General features: G+C 44.9%; 1 protein-coding gene across 4 annotated transcripts in view; it reads left to right on the top strand.

The window, feature by feature from the left end:
* The window catches only part of EPC1 (enhancer of polycomb 1), a 101,503-nt gene extending 98,885 nt beyond the window's left edge, over positions 1-2,618 (top strand). For 3 of the 4 annotated variants that reach the window (XM_073334417.2, XM_073334416.2, XM_073334413.2), the window contains one exon: positions 1-2,618. This exon is cut by the window's left edge and continues 3,005 nt beyond it. The gene's annotated coding sequence lies outside the window, so the exon portion shown is untranslated. The other variant, XM_073334415.2, reaches the window with a different exon arrangement.
* The last annotated feature ends 10,086 nt before the right edge of the window (positions 2,619-12,704 follow it).

Raw genomic sequence — 12,704 nt, 5'->3', positions numbered from 1 at the left:
CTTGTCTTCCAACTCTCTGACCTGGTGGCTGCTCCTTCCACCCATCAGAGCGTTCACTTCACTTCTCTCTCTTGAGTGGGTGTCCTAGGGCATCTCCTACTTTTTAATCTGCAAAAGAGAGGAATTCTTGAAACTTCAGGGTGATCCCTCTCCAGAGACTTAGCAAAGATCTGTTTGGAGACTGCCTTCCTTGATAGAGGCCATCGATCCTGTTCCCAGCTCAGTTACCTTTTGCTCCCCAAAGTCTGGAATTCTAATGGTAGGGGAGGGTGTGTTAATAATTCTCTTCCTCCCTTCCCCTTCAACCCCATTCAAAAATCATCTTAAACGCCTTTCTTAGAAGACTTAACCACCTCCACTGCTGCTTCAGCAAAGGCTTCTCCTCCTGAGCTATGGAACTACAATACAATGAACAGTTGGTAAGGATCTACTTGGCAATATTGTGGATCCCACAATATTAGGCTTCCACTGCAATTTTTATTTTAATTAGCTTACTTTACCCAGACAACAACTTTGCATACATTTTGAGAGTGCAGTATTAATTGTATAAACATTAAATGCCTATAAAAGGCTGAAGTGACTGGACTTTATTTCTATCGCGGTTGTGTAGACTGAATTTTATATTGTACCGGTCACTTTTTTTTTTTAAATGAATGTAATACAGTTGTAGAAAAGTGTCTGGTTGGTTTGTTTGTTTGTTTTTTTAAAGGCATAAAATTATACTTGAGTATTTATATCATTCCAGCAAATGTTTCTTAAACAAATAGGCCTACTACTCTGGCTCTTCCAAATTAGTGCTATTAAAGGTCCATTATTACTTTTCTGCCATTTTCCATGTCTTGTCTGCAACTCAGCCACAATTATTTGAAGATCATCCTGCGATTCAAGGAGGGCCTTAACGGTTAGTGAAATATCTTCAGTATTGCTGGTTTTAATTCCCAACCTCCCCTTAAGAAAAGACCAAGATTGGTTCTGAGAAAAGATGGGGAGGAGGGTTGTAACAGAATATCAATTTAATATACAGTGCAGCAATGCTTAAAGTTTGGAAACGTCCTCATTTAGTAGTGGGAGGAATAGATCCACAGGCACCAAGGAATTCACAGAACAGATACAAGACAATATCTGAGATGACCATGTAGACTTTTGTCTCTATCATAGAGCAGACTAAGTGAAACATAAGGTAGTAAGTGTAGTGAAAGACTAATTTTATTAAATATTCTATATTTTGGGAAACCTCTAAAAATTACTCTTTTTAGGTAAAGTTTTTAATTTGACTTATCAATGCACTGCTTTCAGGTAAAGTTTGGAAAAAAATCTGAGACATCCTTAAAGTTTACTAATGGGGAGGAGGTACTATTAGTTAAGTAAAGGTGTGGCCAAATAGGTCCTGTATTGCTGCTGGATGCTTTCCAGGCCTGGGTTCCAGCAAACATCTGGAAAGGATGAATTTCAGAAACATGGGAGCTCTACTGGGAATTTTCTGCCACTGTTTGTGGAATTCTTAAACCTAGATTATCAGAAGATAGTTGCTGTGACAGGATAAAGGAAGAGGCAATTCCTCAGTTGAAATTTAGAATATTTATGCTTTTATAAATTTAACAGAGGTCAATGCAGAGCATAGTGGATTGGTGGTATGTGCTCTTGGCTGCTCATTTCCTTCAAGAGGCAAACCATTGCATTCTATACAAGCTGAAGAAAATGCTGCAGATTTGGGTAAAGTAACCTTCAGAAAATTGCTGAGTATTAACATTTTTTCATTGATTGTGTTCCATCCTGTTTTTAAATATCTTATTTTTAAGGCACAATGAATGTTAACCACAACAATAATTGTCGTTAATTTTAACTTGTATCTTCAAAATAGGGCCAGATCATGATCCTTATGTGAAGTCAATAGCGAAATTCCCGTTGACTTCAAACCGACCAAGAATTATCCCACATGTTGGAATTTTCAAAAGTGTTCCCATATCACTTAAGTACGCAAGCCTGTTGACAGTGCTCCTAAAGTCACTTAGGTGCTTTGGAAAATCTCACACATGGAATTCAAAATAGTAAATTATGAGATTACTACAAAGCATAGGAGAAGAGGAGGAAAGCTTCTGAAAATCTTTCTTCAAAAGTCCACAGCTATTAAAGTTAGCAACCCTAGTGAATGTTGGTATTCCCCTTTAGATGTGATTTTAGGTGTGGTTTGTATAAAGGTAGTCCTTTAGAAGGATCACTTTTTATGTGTAGACATCTGCAAATCTAGATAATAAAGCTCCAGTGCTTGAGCACCATAAATAAGAATTGTTCACTATGCAACAGGTATGCAGGACACATGTTAAAATCATAATGAGTGAGAAGTTTAGTAATATCCTCTATCAAAGGAGTTAAGGGATTTTCCCATTCTTTACCATCAGTTAACAACCCCAAATTAAAGCATATAAATATTAGACATTAGTTGAGATTTTCAAAAGTACTAGGGATTCTATGATTCTATGATTTAGCTAGGCATCTTCCATTTAACTTTAAATTCAGGCCATGCTTCCTGCAAAGGTTAGTGTTTGTTTATATATATATATGGAGAAAAAAGTAAAGCAATTATTATATAACTTTTTTCCCATGTCATAGAATATCAGGGTTGGAAGGGACCTCAGGAGGTCATCTAGTCCAACCCCCTGCTCAAAAGCAGGACCCATACCCAATTAAATCATCCCAGCCAGGGCTTTGTCAAGCCTGACCTTAAAAACTTCTAAGGAAGGAGATTCTACCACCTCCCTAGGTAATGCATTCCAGTGTTTCACCACCCTCCTAGTGAAAAAGTTTTTCCTAATATCCAACCTAAACCTCCCCCACTGCAACTTGAGACCATTACTCCTTGTTCTGTCATCAGCTACCACTGAGAACAGTCTAGATCCATCCTCTTTGGAAACCCCTTTCAGGTAGTTGAAAGCAGCTATCAAATCCCCCCTCATTCTTCTCTTCAGCAGACTAAACAATCCCAGTTCCCTCAGCCTCTCCTCATAAGTCATGTGTTCCAGTCCCCTAATCATTTTTGTTGCCCTCCGCTGGACGTTTTCCAATTTTTCCACATCCTTCTTGTAGTGTGGGGCCCAAAACTGGACACAGTACTCCAGATGAGGCCTCACCAATGTCGAATATAGAGGGACGATCACGTCCCTCGATCTGCTCGCTATGCCCCTGCTTATACATCCCAAAATGCCATTGGCCTTCTTGGCAACAAGGGCACACTGCTGACTCATATCCAGCTTCTCGGCTACTGTCACCCCTAGGTCCTTTTCTGCAGAACTGCTGCCTAGCCATTCGGTCCCTAGTCTGTAGCGGTGATTAATTTGCTCAGTGAATTGTAGCCTGCCACCTTTTCCCAAATAACCTGTCCTTTTAACACATTTGTGTTCTACTTTCACAGGATTCAGACCTTCAAGCAAGTCCACTACCTTGAAATTGGTAGCTGAACATCTTCCAAATGAGTTCCATCTCCAGGGCTTGAATGCTTCTGTCATAAATATAAAGGGAAGAGTAAACATCTTTAAAATCCCTCGTGGCCAGAGGAAAAATTCTTTCACCTGTAAAGGGTTAAGAAGCTAGGATAACCTCGCTGGCACCTGACCAAAATGACCAATGAGGAGACCAGATACTTTCAAAAGCTGGGAGGAGGGAGAAAAACAAAGGGTCTGTCTGTGTGATGCTTTTGCCAGGGACAGAACAGGAATGGAGTCTTAGAACTTAGTAAGTAATCTAGCTAAATATGTGTTAGATAATTTCTCAGCCATTTAAAGAAATAATAAAGCTGTGCTGAATAGAATGGATATTCCTGTCTGTGTGTCTTTTTGTAACTTAAGGTTTTGCCTAGAGGGATTCTCTGTGTTTTGAATCTAATTACCCTGTAAGGTATTTACCATCCTGATTTTTACAGAGGTGATTCTTTTTATTGTTACTTCTGTTATTTCTATTAAAATTCTTCTTTTCAAGAACTGAATTTTTTTTTTTATTCTTAAGATCCAAGGGTTTGGGTCTGTGGTCACCTATGCAAATTGGTGAGGATTTTTATCAAACCTTCCCCAGGAAGTGGGGTGCAAGGGTTGGGAGGATTTATGGGAGAAAAGTTTCCAAACAATGCTTTCCTAATAAAAATAAACCCAAATAAACGTTTGGTGGTGGCAGTGGAAGTCCAAGGGCAAAGGGTAAAATAGTTTGTACCTTGGGGAAGTTTTAACCTAAGCTGGTAAAAGTAAGCTTAGGAGGTTTTCATGCAGGTCCCCGCATCTGAACCCTAGAGTTCAGAGTGGGGAAGGAACCTTGACAGCTTCTCAAATAAGTAGGCTTTCTTCAAGTGCTGTCCCTGGGGGTGCTCCACTTTAGGTGTTTGTGCGCCCCTGCATTCGTAGTCTGAGACTTTTGGTAGCAGTGCGTGCTGCAGGCAGTTAACCAACGCTGTGCGACCAGCCCCCACTCAGTTCCTTCTCTACTGCCCTTAGCTACCAGCCAGAGCAAACAGCAGCTCTGCTTTGTAGTTAGTCAGTTACTTAGTTTCCTTGTTAGCAGCTACTTAGATTGTTTCCCTTTTCTTTTCGCCTTGGTTAAAAAACAAAACAAAAAAAACCACACAACCAAAAACCTCACAGCCAGGAATTTCAGAAAAACAGCCATTTTGAGGGTGGAAGTGACTCTCTCTCTCTCTCTTTTCCCCCCCCCCCCCCTGGTTTCCCAGGCTTTCAGCACCGCAGTGCCTGTCCCTGACAGCCACAGTTGGTGTGTTTGTGGCATGCCTTCTTTGCGCAGGCAGCAAAGTTTTGCATTGCCTCAGGCTCATGGCCAGAACAGCACAGAGTGGAGAGGTCTCTTGGACCTGCATCAGGGCATGAAGCTCGGAACACACACACAGACTCCCCAACTTTGCCAACTGCAGCTTCGGACAGGGGTCCTTTCTCCAACCCCACACTGGAGTGCCCCGCCGGGTGACACTTGAGGAAGCACCTGGGTCCCCACCGCAGGAATTAAAAAAACAAACCAACAAAAAAACAACCAGCTGTCCAGACAGTAACAGCACCGGCTGTGCTCGGGCGGCGGAGAGCTCCGGCACCACTGCAGCCAAGGACTGTGGGGGACGGCTCCGGCACAGGCACTGAGGGGAGGTCGGAACCCTGTGCCTCCATGCCACAATCTACAGCCGCTCTGCGGGCAGGCATCCGGTGCCGGCACTGGCTGTGCTGTCAGCACCGGGAGCCAAAGTAGCGGAAAATCCAGACACTGCTGGCTCTGCTAGAGCCAGAGACGCTCTACAAGAGCTGGCTCCGACGCAGGCACGAGGGGGAAACCAAAACCCTGTGCCTCTGCTCCGCGATCTACAAACGGCGGTGTGGCACCGCTGCAAAAGGCGGCGGCTTCAAAGGGGCACCCAACACGCACAGAGGCACAGCCAGCAGCACCACCTTCTCCTCCGCAGCCCTGGCACTGACAAGGAGGCAGCCCCAGGGACCAATCAAGCCAGCACAGCAGCGGTTCCTCAGGCAGCGGGTTCTGGTATTTGGCTCTGCCCCTGATCCCCCTATTCGTGGTACCGATATGAGAATGATACCCTCTGCACCAAGTCTCCCTGCGTCCCCAACATCACTCACTGTGTCGCTCCTTATTTGAAGGAGGAAGAACAGGAAGCTATTTCCCCACCAGCCCCACTCCTGACTCCATCAGGAGTCACTCCTGGGGCATATTATGCTGTCCCCAGGTACTGACAGTGGTACGGGGACTCCCTATGCTGCTCCCATCCCAATGGGCATACTGGAATCCATTGGTAATATGCCCCACACAAGGGGGGACTGCCCGCCACGGCCAGACCAGCACACAGTAATTCCCCACAGCTTCTGTACCAGCACCCTCAGTGGTACCAGGGGAAGAGGAGGAAGAACCCCCGCTTCTGCAGGGGACATCACCTACCCACTTGCCATCATTGTCCATAGAGGACACCTTTATGCCTCCTCCCCCTAACATAGGGGATGATTTCAAATTGTTCCATGGCTTATTGAGAGGGTGGTCCTCTCTGGACATCGTCCTTGAGGAGGTCGCCGTGATACAGCATGGGCTAGTGGACTTTTGCATACATCCGCTTCATTTTAAAAAAAAAAAAAAATTGCCCTTCACATGAATGAGGCACCAATGGACCCTGTAATGGTCATTCTGTGGACCCCTGTGGCTGCCCCTCCAGCCAGCGGGAGGTCCAACAGGAGGTGTGTACCAACAAAGGGCGCAGACTTCCCATCCAGCACCTAATTTCTTAGTGATAGACGCAGTCCAGCGACATGGCATACAACAACAGCATACATTTCGTGATCCGATGAAGTGAGCTGTAGCTCACAAAAACTTATGCTCAAATTGGTTAGTCTCTAAGGTGCCACAAGTACTCCTTTTCTTTTTGCGAATACAGACTAACGTGGCTGCTACTCTGAAACCTGTCATAGGAGGTAACTGTTCACCTTAAATATGTTACATTCAGCTTTGTGGTGTTAACAGCTAAGAAGTATGCTATCACAGCATTTATGAACTCTCTACTGATTTTCAACATATAAAACTGAGGGTTTTTTTCCCACAATATCAAATGAAAATCTTTCTCTGGATTTTTTGTATTATCTTGATCACCATAGTATCTGGGTGCCTATTCAACTACACTGAGGGAGATGGCAGGGTTTAAATCTTACATAAGTCTAAACATCAAGTAAAATATATTCAACATACTCTTTTTTTTTCTTAGCCAGAGATGGTCCATAAATTTATTAGCTGTTTCTTTGAAATCCACATGAATATTTTTTCTCATAAAATGCATGTTCCATCAACATAGGCAGAGGATAGATTCTGTCTGGGGATTTTGTCTGTTTGATTTAACGTGGGAGGAGGTTGAGAACACTTTTATAACTAGAGCTTTTCCTGTTTGTTAATATTATAATGGTACATCTGCGTCTGTTAGTAAGGGAACTAGGTCTGTAACGTTCCTGAAGAAGTTTGCCTTTTCTCCAAGGTACAGAAATAAACGTGAAATTGTCTGAAAACTGCATAGCTCAATACTTCAATCTAAATGGGAGACTATTTTTAAAAGCAATGTTAAAACTTAGTAGGACATCTCTAGGGGCTGGGTGCTTCCTCTGTCTTCAGTGACTGAACTGCTCCATATGCAAACTATTTTTCTGCCAGGAGCTCCCCAGTCTGGAACTGGGCAGCTGCTCTTCTAGGCTCTGCTTCAAGTAGTTCTATGCCTTTAGTGTGTTGCATGCCCAGCTCAGTCCCTCCTTGCTGCAGGCTGCTCTCAGTGCAGACAAAGTTTCGCACACTTAACAGAATGAGAAAGGGAACAGCAAAATACTACTGATACCTAGTTCTTTCTTATATAGCACTTTTCGCCCATAGAACTTAAAGAGCTTTACAAGGGAGGGTATCATTATCCTCATTCTATAGATCAGTGTTTTTCAAACCATGGGTCGCAACCCAGTACTGGGTCGTCTTGCTCTGGTCAGCAGCACTGACTGGGACATTAAAAGTCCCATCAGCAGTGCTGCCCAGCTAAGGCAGGCTAGTGCTTTCTGACGGTGCTCTTATCCCGCCCACACTCTCTCCCCCGCGCCCCCAACAATCACTTGCAATACCAGGACTTGCTTTAATGCATGGGTACAGACCTCAGTCTGCCTGTCAAAGATGTCCAGGATCCACAAAACCAATTCCTGGACATCCTGCAAACCCCCTGGACTCTGGCATGGTGCCCTCATGCAGCTAGACCAACCTGATTGGCACATCAACATCCTGGAGCTGTGGGTCATTTGCCTTGCCTGCCAAACCTTTCTGTCCTTTCTCCAATCTCACCACCTTCATCTGCTGTCCAACAACATGACAGCAGTCATCTATATAACCAAACGGTGTGGGGCTTGGACTGGTGTGTCCAATACAACATCACGCTACAAGCCGTTCACCTTCCAAACACCAGCAACTCCTTGGCGGACATATTCAGCTGCTCCTTCCATGCCAACCACAAATGGGAACTTCATGACCCCAATCTTCCATTTCTGGGGCACAACTTGTTACAATCTCTTTGCCACACCAGAGAACTGCAAGCTTCCCCTCTTTTGTTACAGGGGAGGGACCTGCCCAGGTTCCCAGGGTAATTCCTTCCTCCTTTCCTGGACCACCGGCCTCCGCTACACATTCCCGCCCATTCCCCTGCTCCCCCAAGTCCTGCGCAAGGTGCGGAATGACCGTGTAATTCTTCTCCTTATTGTCCCCACCTGGCATCACTAGTACTGGTACACAGACCTCCTACATCTCTCTGCTTGTCCTCCAATCCATCTCCTTATGCAAGCAAACAGCCAGCTACAACATCCCAACCTGAACCCTCTCCATCTCACGACCTGGTATTTGGATGGGGCTCACACATAGAAAACGCATGCTCCTCTGTCTGCAACATCCTTACCCATTGCCGATGCCCAACCACTCAAGCATGCTATCAAGCCAAATGGCACCTTTTTACCACCTGAGCGCAGTGCCACCAGCACCACCTGCACTCCATCTCCATTCCCACCATCCTGGATTATCTGCTTTCTCTCCATTGGTTAGGCCTCACCCCTCCTCTGTCCATGTCCGCCTGGCTGCGCTTAGTGCCTTCCTTCCGCCTGTGGATGGGTTTTCCATTTTCACCCACCCAACTACCTCCCGCTTCCTTTGCAGCCTTCTCAATGCCTTCCCCGCCATCCAGAAGCCTTCTCCTTCCTGGGACATTAACTTTGTCCTTTCCAACCTCACCAAGCTTCCCTTTGAACCACTCGCCACCTGCTCCCTCACTCATCTTTCCACGAAGGTGATCTTTTTGGTGGCTATCACCTCTGCATGGAATGTTAGTGAAAGGACACCCATGATGGAGGACCTTTCACTGTCTTCCCTGTGCCTCCATCCAAAATTTCTCCCCAAGGTGACCTCGCCATTCCACCTCCTGACCATCTACCCCAAATCGCACACCACCCCTTGAGAACATGCACTCCACCCGCATGATGTTTGACAGGCCTTGGCCTTTTATCTTAATTTTGCCCCGCCTTCTGTGTGTCTAATTGACTCTTCTGCAATGGTGACGAATGCTGCCAGGGTCGCACACTTGCACTCTCTCTCTCGCTCTCTCTCTTTTCTCAGCAACTCTCTAAATGGATCATCTGGTGCATTACCAACTGCTATACACTCTCTCGTGTCTTCCGCCCCTGCCCCCGGGGGTCATGGTCCACTCTATGCGGGAGTATGCTGCTACATTGGCCTTCCTCGCAGATGTCCCATGGCATGATATTTGTAGGGCAGCTACCTGGACCTCCAGCCACACCTTTTCTGCCCATTACGCCATCGCCCCTGCCTCTGCAATGGATGCAGCAGTCCTGCACACAGTCTCTCTTCTCATGAGCCCTCGTGCCCATCTCCACACTGACCACTGGTCACTACTCTTCCACATTTGGAATCCACATAGGGACCATCATTTGAAGAAGAAGAAAAGTTTACTTACTGTAATTGGAGGTTCTTAGAGATGTGTGGTCCCTATATGGATTCCAATCCCACCCTCCAGCTCCTCTGCTCTGGGCTCCTTTCCTTCTGGGTAAGGGAACTGGAGTGGCATCAACCCATACAGTCTCCTTAAAGCCTCGGACGCACCACACAGTCGACACATGCAGGTCAACAGACCCTACTATGAACAGTTCTGGCACATGGCACGCATGCACACCCATGGCTGGAATCCAGATAAGGACCACACATCACAAAGAACCTCCAATTACAGTAAGTAACCTTCTCTCATGTGCCTAAGTTGTTTCCCATACAGATTGATAGTCTTCCTATACAGAGCCCATCACTATTATTATTATCATAACAATATGAAGAGGAGGAAATATTTGTGACACATTTTCTTTGAAGAGAAGTGAAATCCTAATGCTTTCATGCGTTCAGATGCAGTACATGATATGACAGCCCTGAACAAAACAAAATAATTTAAATAAAAATCAAACTGCTTAATTATTAATATAATGTTAGTCCTACAGTCTTCAACAGTTGTCCTATGTTCTCACTGGTAGTTGCTTAGCCCCTGAAGCCTGCATATGGATCTGTGCAGAGCCTCACTGAAGTCAGTTGTGGTTTGCCTACTCATTACAAGCTCAGGCTACGGACTGTAAGGTCTTCAGGATCAGGACTAGGGCCGAGAATCCTAGATCCTCCCATTGAAACCAGTGGGAGTTAGGCACCTACATGTAGTTGAGGATGTGGGCTTCGGCTTAATAGTCTAACTCTTGTAAACACTTGTGAGTAACTTTACTCATGTGAGTAGTCCCATATAAGTTTATGGCACTAATCACATATGTAATGTTACTCATGTGCATATTCATTTATAGGATTGGGCTATGCATTTGTATAACATCTAGCACAATTGGTCGCTGATCCTTCTCAGATGATGCCATAATATAAACAATGTTATCCTAGCTATGAGTATTATCACAATACGTGGTAGAATTCATTCATAAGCACTTATTGTGACAGGGTCGGGCCAGATGGCTATAGGAGAGTAATAGAAGGCAGATATATAAGCCCCAGGCTAAGCAGGTCCCTTTTCCCTGGATAAGGTAACAGGGAAGGTTCCAGAACAATCAGGAACCTTCTGGAGACAATTAAGACAGGCTGATTAGAACATCTGCAGCCAATCAAGAAGCTGCTAGAATCAATTAAGGCAGGCTAATCAGGGCACCTGGGTTTTAAAAAGGAGCTCACTTCAGTTTGTGGTATGTGCGCGAGGAGCTGGGAGCAAGAGGCTCTAGGAGCTGAGTGAGAACGCGGAGTGTTGGAGGACTGAGGAGTACAAGCATTATCAGACTCCAGGAGGAAAGTCCTATGGTGAGGATAAAGAAGGTGTTGGCAGGAGGCCGTGGGGAAGTAGCCCATGGAGTTGTAGCTGTCGCACAGCTGTTCCAGGAGGCACTCTAGACAGCTGCATTCCACAGGGCCCTGGGCTGGAACCCAGAGTAGAGGGCGGGCCTGGGTTGCCCCCAAACCTCCCAACTCCTGGTCAGACACAGGAGGGGTCGACCTGGACTGTGAATTCAGAAAAACGGCCAAGCTGAGGGCTGCCGTGAAGCTCCCAGGCAAGCAAATCCGCCAATAAGCTCAAGACCCACCAAGGTAGAGCAGGAACTTTGTCACATTATGTATTTCTTTTAGTTTGGTGAAATCAGCATCTGTATTATTTTCGTTGGTATTAAAGCCTGATAATGCACAGCATTGTGTCATTTTGAATTGGTTTCTAGCTCCATTCCAACTGTTGATTGCCTTGCCTTTAAAAAAAAAAATCAGCATTCCATTCATAGGTTGCAAATGAATAAGGCTTGAACAGATGTTAAATAATGTTTTGTGAATGTAGGGCACTTTATGAATCAGGTTAGTATTCTCTAATTACAATTATCTCACACACACTCTGGCATTCAGCCTCATTAATCGCAGCTATTTGATTTCATTTGCCATAAACACTCCTTAGCTAATGTTGTGTGACGTTATCTCATGTGCAGCAAAACATAACACATACTGGGTAAACAGAGAGAAACTATAATAGTGGTTAGCATACATTGGCATCAGATACAGATTTTGTTTGCCACACATGGTCAATTGCTTTAAAAAATCTGAATGTATGAATCTAAAACAAATGTTTTACTTTGGGTAAACATTCAGGTAAAAACATTCGCTTGTGGACACAGCACTATCAAAACTGCTTCTTTAGAACATGTTCACACATCTCGTACATCAGAGTACTTAAGATATACGTATGGGACCACATTAACTTAATAAAGTTGTTCTTGACAACCAGCCTCTCACAAGTAGGCTGATTAAAAGTTGACTGTAGTTTGAAGCCAACACAAAATGTAACATAAGCATATACTTGCCAATGGCATAAGTTCTAACTTTGTTTACCCTGGAACCTTTAAGGCTCCAGGATTCTCTCACCTCCAAAACCCCATCTTGTATGGAAGGACATTCCTCCTCACAGTGGGGAAGAGAGCATGCAGCTCCCCTGTGGAGTATAATGCTGTGTTTCAGCTGGACAGAAGCGGCTCAGTGTAAAACTTCCATAAAACTTCACACCTCTACTAGCCCAGGAATCAAGAGCTAACTAATTTCAAGCTCACATCCCTTTGTGGAAACATGTTGCTACTGCTTGCCTGGCCCAAGCTGTAATTTTAAAATTGAAACTGTTCAGTGGCTAATAACATGAGAGGATTTCATATTTCTAAAACTTAACTTGCTCTGTATTAACAGAACTTTTAGCAGAGATGTTGCAACTGCAGCTGGCATTCAGACCATAGGCATACAGAGTGGCTTCCTGCTGCTTCCTTCAAATGCTTTCCTCCTGCAACCTGTGTTCCTCCCTCCAACTCCCATGCAGGTTGCTACATTTAGTATGTCATTTACAAATTAGAAGACATGATGTTAGAAATCTGTTTAAGTTTTAAGTTCTATGACTGGCCCAGTGTGACAGACTGTACCCCATAAAAGGCACTGCCAAACCATGGTTTGTGAGCCGTACGTGGCTCTTTTACAGTTAAAGTGCAGCTTGCGGAGCCCCTTCCCCCACTCCATTCTCCACCTACCAGATGGGGGGCAGGAAGCTCGGCGCTTCTGCCCTGTGGTGGGGCTAGGGGCTTCTGCCCTGCGGGGAA

Source organism: Lepidochelys kempii, chromosome 2, assembly GCF_965140285.1.
Source record: "Lepidochelys kempii isolate rLepKem1 chromosome 2, rLepKem1.hap1, whole genome shotgun sequence".
In the NCBI taxonomy this organism is placed as follows: Eukaryota; Metazoa; Chordata; order Testudines; family Cheloniidae; genus Lepidochelys; species Lepidochelys kempii.
This window is presented reverse-complemented; position numbering and strand designations above follow the sequence as displayed.